The sequence below is a fragment of the Vipera ursinii genome (genome assembly GCF_947247035.1).
Source record: "Vipera ursinii genome assembly, chromosome: 1".
Classification (NCBI taxonomy): Eukaryota; Metazoa; Chordata; class Lepidosauria; order Squamata; family Viperidae; genus Vipera; species Vipera ursinii.
The window spans coordinates 153,433,529-153,440,519 of NC_139512.1; positions in this window are offsets into that span (position 1 = coordinate 153,433,529).

A 6,991-nucleotide genomic window follows, 5' to 3' on the forward strand; every position below is an offset into this window, starting at 1 on the left:
AATGACAGTGCTCATCTAGTGTTTATCATAGAGCATCCTGAGCTTACAATGTATTTTATACCTTCTGCAAAATACCAGAACAAAAGATGAACTATCTAACAAAATAACCTTTCTCTTTTTCCCATAGAATTTTAGCAGCTAATAATGCTAGTAGTAATATTGAATAAGCTGCAATAGGATAATGAAGAATTCTTTTAATTCTGTGAAATCCAGACACAAAGCAGCTAATGACTTTAAAATGTCCTCTCGTCTCTCATCCTTCTGTTTATAATTTACTACATAAAGATTTCCTCTCAATATTTGACTAGAAAGGATTAGATTATTCCAAATTCATTATTACAGAATGTTCATCATCAGAAATAAAGGGAAAATATTGCCTATAAGCAAATGCATTATATAAGGTTTAGGTTAGTTATTGTTATTGCATATTTATGGACAACTATTGGGGAAGGAGTAGCAGAAACGGGACAGAATTAAAAGAGGGAACAGCCTAGAATCTCTATGTAGCCACAAGCAAATTAAGTCCTCCACCACCCTTAAATTCCATTGACCCATATCTAACTCCTAACTGTTAGTTGAGATTACCGTATTTTCCGGTGTATAAGATGACTTTTTAACCCATGAAAATTTTCTCAAAAGTTGGGGGGTCGTCTTATACGCCCAGTCGTCTTATACGCCGGAAAAAAACCATAAATCAATCGAGTGTCCCCGTTCTTCCAAAGCAACTTCAAGCCTCCTTAGTCCAGTCCCCCCTCCAACGTGACTCTCCCTTCCCACCCCCAAGAGCCTCTAAGCCCCTTCCCCTCCCCCTTGCAAACGCCACACCCTGGGAGTGGCAGGAAGCCCCTCACCCTCACCCAAGCGGCATCTGAGCATAAGCAGAGCACGCCCTGCTACCCGCTATCTCTCCCGGCAGTCTGGACAGCGGTACTTGGCAGCCTGGCGCCCCTCTCGCCCGCAGACCACCCAGCGGCCCTCGCCAGCTGGCCTCGGCATGGCCGCCCCAAGCCCGGCTCTCCAGCACGTCTTCCAGGCCCGCCTGGCTGACCGCCTGCTGGGCGGGGCTTGGCTCCAGACACGCGGCTGCTCCGTCTGCAAATCGGTATTCCTCTGCCTAGCAATAAATCAGTTTAATTGGATTTTCACATGTGACCTGATCTTCCACACTTGACAAAACCCAGTATTATTAAAATTCAAAATTTCTTCCTTGATTGCCTGGACAATCATAAAGAAATAGGACTGGCCCATAGAAGACTTAGAATTTAGTCATGAACTTAAGATGAGAGAGCGAGAAAGAGAAATAAAAATGTACAATACTTATTTCATTCAGTCACAACAAAGTTCAATGCCACTTAGTGGATATGCAGTAAAATGTTGTTATCCACCCAGATTGTGCATTCATGTTGGTAATGTGGTTGGCCACTCATGATTTACACACAATGTATTAAAAGAGCTGCAATTCTGCCACAGTGCATTGTTTTCTTTAAATTTAGAAGCCTGACATCCCTTATCAAGCACAATAACTTTTATTCATGTGGAAACATGGCCCAACCATGGTCCAGACAATAATAACCTGGATTGGATTCAGTGTTATAATATATCAATTATATTCACATCTACTGACATATATGTTAAAGATAATATTTTTATAATGGCACAGTCATATCCATGTAGTTTTTTTTGGCAACAGAATGGAATTTTGCCTTCTGTGTATTTGATTAGATCATATGATGCAATTATACGAGTTGATAAGAGAAAGACAATAATTTGCCGATATCATGCCCTAACAGTTTTTTATCTTGCCAGCAATCCACCTGCTTATGTTTTATCTCTATGGAAATAAATACATATTTTTTTCTGAAGAAGCTGATCTAGTCATGGTCAAATATGCAATTTAAGGACAATGATCTATGACCATAATGCATTCTGGGTAAAATTACCTTCACAGAACCTCTGCATCAACTTTGAATGCAAAGTAATGCCAAGAATGTATTTGCTACCAGTTCATTTCCAGATACAATTTAAAATGCTTGAGGTTACCTTTAAAATCTATAAAAGACAACCTATCTTGGTCAGGGGAAGGCCTTTGGCCTGATCCACTAGCATTTTGAACCTGAAAAGAATGAGTGAAAAGAAGAGCCTAATATGTATAGTCCCAGAATTTGGAACTCTGGTTTCATCATCCAGTTTGTTTCTTTGTTACGGAGATTTTAGGGCTGGGATCCTTTAATTTTCAAGATATTTCACCCATTCTCTATAATTGATTGTTGTTGTTTTTGGCTGTTTGGGAAGGAAAGACTTGCTTATAATCATGGCAAAAGGAATCCTTTTTTCTGGGCTTGTCCATGGACTGGCTGAATATAGAGTGAAGGATATCTCTACAGTAGGCTGCCTGTCAAGATGATGGCCCAGATGGCTGACTTCTAAGGATGTTCTGCTGGGAACTCACTAGTCCTTTCACAACCTCAAGATTCACTACCTACATTGCAGGCTCTCTCTAGGTATCATTAAATCAAACTACTAGCAAGCAGCTGGCCTATAATAGACCTATTTGGCTTCCTGAGAGCTTGTTGGCTAGCTAGTTCACAATTTCTTTTCATTCCTAAGCAGTGCTTTTTTTGTAAAAGAAAAAGGTGCCGGAATTCACACATGTCATACAACCCGCCTTGCCTACCCTACAAGGTTCCATCCAAAAAAGGTGCCGGAACTCCGTTCTGAGCGTTCTATGAGAAAAAATGCCCTGTTCCTAAGTATAAAGAGGGGAGGGATCTAGTGAAAACTCACTTGGACATAGCATAGAATTTTCTTGCAAGTTCATTTCTCCCCTCTCTACCCATAACAAATATAAAGCAATTCCTGTATTGAACTCTGAAAATTAGGGAAATGCTACTATTTGCAGTTCTCACTTTTGGAGACATGACATCTCCGTGCATGCCCGTTTTAAGGCACTATCGTTTTATTTCGTTTTCAAACAACTAAAGAATTTAGAGATTACTTAGGCTGTCTGTTATCTGCATGCTTCCTGTGCATCATCCCTCATTTGCTTCTACTTTGCATGTTGCCCAGAACATTTTGATTATGAATTGTCGATGTGCAGAAACTCTCCTGCCCTAATAACAAGGGTGATCCAGTGAGCTCCAGTTTTTTTACTGTCTTTTCTGTGGTTTAACATCTTTCAAATATGTTTGGAACGTGGGGTTTGAGGACTGATCCTATCATATCAATTGTGGGGGAATGTAGACTTTATTCCCAGGAGGGAGGGGCTGTATTCCAGACAGCAAAGAGGTAGGAGGGTTGAGATAGTTTGGCTGGAAAAAAGAGAAATAAGAGGTTCCTCTCTAACAATTCCCGGAGTATATTTATAGTTGTACAAATAGTTGCGCAAATGGTTGCTTTAGCTTGGCAAGATTCTTTTCTACAGATAAGGAACAATAAAAGAAACTCATCAGAAGTAATTCCTGATGTCTTGCTTGGCCCTTGGGGAACGGGCTGATCAACTTTCTATGTGAGTAAATGAAGAAATATCTTAGTTTTATTAGCCATTATTGTTTGTTCAAAATTGCATTCCTCACCATATGGCAGAGACTTTTTTCAGGAAAAATTATTCAAAGACAAGTAAAATGAAATCCATGTGGCCAGTGCTTTTTTTTATAAAAGAAAAAGGTGCCAGAACTCACACATGTCATACAACCCACCTTGCCTTACCCTACAAGGTTCCATCCAAAAAAGGTGCCGGAACTCCGTTCTATGACAAATAAAGCCCTGCGTGTGGCAGTGTATTTTTATCTGGCACGTCACTGCTTGCTTAAGCAACGTTCAAGCCATTTTAGATGAAGTCAAATTGCCATTGATTAAACCTAAGTCGGGAAACAGACGCCTTAGCTTCCAAGTTCAGATGAGTCAAGGATTCTTCTCAGAAAAAATTACGATTGCTTTGCTTTCATACTCATATTGTTTATAAATGGTTGAATAGAAATGGATGTCAGAATGGAAAAGCTCCTGCTTGAGAATAAATATGCTCACCCAATTATGACCTGAGCCATCTTCTTGTGACATCATAATGTTGCCTGTATTGATGGGGCTCATTTTTCACTTTTGACTACAAACTTTGCCTGTGTACTGTATAGTATTGAGCATACAGGAGCATCATGGGTAAGGCTACAATTGGACAAGCGAGGTAAGGGAATAGGGCAAGGGATTCCAAAAGCTGCCTGCTGGAAGGAATAAAAAGGGATTCATAGCAATGAAAATAAATTAATAAAGCAGAAGAGATTTTTTTATATATATAAAATGTGTTTCTATCAAAATCATTAAGGGCTGAATAAGAGGCATCCCCTTGCCAAAAATATTCATTTAATCCTATCTCAATGTGTTTTTTATTCCTGCAAATGGCTTGCCTTTGTACTGTAGAATTCTCTGTAAGTCAAGTTTTTTTTTCCAAGAGGCTATTTGATTATCTGCATTAAAGGATGAGAGAGAGACAGAGAGAGAGAGAGAGAATGTGCACTAGCCTCTGTCCTGTTCAGCGTTTTGTTTTTATTGTTCCTTGCTCCCTCAGCAATTATTGAATTCAAATTCCTGCTCTGTCACTGATTTGATTTGACCTTGGAAAACCCTGCAGTTGCCTTTTGAGACATGTTCGGTGGCTATGGCATGAACAGATTGATTTGATTGTTTCTCACTGGATTGAAAAAAGAGACAGTTTAATGAATATTTATAACTTTTACTTCTAAACATAGAGGTATAACCCAACAACCCCCAGACCACAAGAGCTGTAGTTTAATTCATCACAAGTAAAAGGTCAACTTCCCACAATGAACACAGTAATGTGTAAGCACATAGAAATGTGGGCTGGGAAATGTAGACTAGGGGAGCAAATTTACTGCCATAATTTTCCGCAGAGAGAAAAAAAAAGGGGAGGAAGCCATAGATACAGCGCAGAAGGAGTGGGAAGGAAGAAGCATTAAAATTGCCTGCCCTTTCTGATAATACGTGTCTCTTCCAAAATTAAACACAAATGAAAACAAAGTCAAAACAGATGCTTAAGTGTCTTTAATTTCTCTTAAAGAATATGTGTGTGTGTGTGTGTGTGTACACACACATATATATATATATACACACATACACACACACACACACACACATATATATACACACATATACATGAATAATCAGAGAAGCCATTGAGATAGAAAAACGCCCCCACAGCATGAATACACGAGATGATACCTCTCGTCTACCAGCCATTTGGAAACCCGCCTTGATTGACAGACGAGGCCCAACCACCAAGAATGATACCAGACCCAAACTCATGATAACATCACATGACATCACCACCACACAACCATTCAAAAAGCAAATCCGAACCCACAACGATAAAGACACACAACCACAAAACAGAAACCTAACTACAGCTGCAACATCAGCCACTTTAAACCCCTCCAAACCACACAATAAGCAAACTGACACCCACTATAAAAACATGGCACCACCACAAACACGAAGCCGAACAAAAGCAGCACAACTCACCAGCTCAGTTCTGGAGCTGGCAGCTGAGACCAGCCCATCCACTCAGAACACCCCCCCACCCAATCAGAACACACCCACCATTCAAAACACACTCCCACCCAATCAGAACACACTTGGTCCCCTACCCAATCAGAGCACACCTCCACAGAACACACCCCCTCTGGCAGTTTAAAAAAGAGGAACAAACAGCCACATGCTTCTCCCAGAAGAAGGAAGCTAAAGCCTGATGATGACGGATGGGATTCCGTCGAAACGTTGCGCCTATACCTTTAGTTCTACGCGGGGAAAAACCCGAAAAACCAAGGATCCACATACATATATATATATATATATATATATATACACACATACATACACACACACATGCATGCATACATACATACATACAGTCTTTTAACCACATGAGAGAAACAATTGCATGGATCTGAAGCTGTATGGAGAGGATGATATTTTGATCCTCTGAAGTCTGAAAGAGATCTTGGAACTTAGTGAGAAATCTGACATGACTGTTAACTACCTGGTTGTGTTTCAGTTCCCAAAACTGAATCTTTCCAATATTGAGAATCTCTGAATATTTTAGAACCATTGTGACAAAAGGTTAATTTAGCTTAACTATTAAACAGAATTAAATTAATTACCTCCCATTGTGACAGAATGTGTCTTTTTCTTTTATGCAACCCCCCCCCCGAGTACAAGAAGAACGCAGCAGCTTTTTCTCTTCTAGGTTGCAATAGACTGTTCTGATAATTCAGAAGTATTTTATTCCAGAACTCTTTGAAACAATCAACACAGCCTGTTTTGAACATGAAAAAAGATTATCTGAATTCAAACCAGAGAATTTCAAATTTAAACTATTGGGACATACCCACAAACATCAACACTGACTCAAGGATTTGTTTTGTGTGAGGCTAAACCTTAGTGAGAAGGGACGCGGTGGCTCAGTGGGTTAGGATGCTGAGCTTGTCAATCAGAAGGTCGGCAGTTTGGAGGGTCGAATCCCAAGTGCCACGTAACAGAGTGAGCACCTGTTACTCATCCCAGCTTCTGCCAACCTAGCAGTTCGAAAGCACGTAAAAATGCAAGTAGAAAAATAGGGACCACTACGGTGGGAACAGCGTTCCGTGCGCCTTTGGTGTCTAGTCATGCCGGCCACATGACCACGGAGACGTCCTTGGACAAGCACTGGCTCTTCGGCTTTGAAACGGAGATGAGCACCGGCCCCTAGAGTTGCGTGCTAGTCTCTAGGAGCACCGGCCCCTAGAGACTAGCACGCAAGTGCAGGGGAACCTTTACCTTTACCTTAAACAGTGAACCACCATGTGAATGGCACTGGGTATTTTAATGCAGATATACATACAGTCTTTCTGCTTAAAATGTACCTTTTACAGCAATTATTTCAGCTGTCAGGGTTTACTTTTTTTAATTAAAAGGAGGGGAAATTACAGCTAGTTTTCTTGGTCCA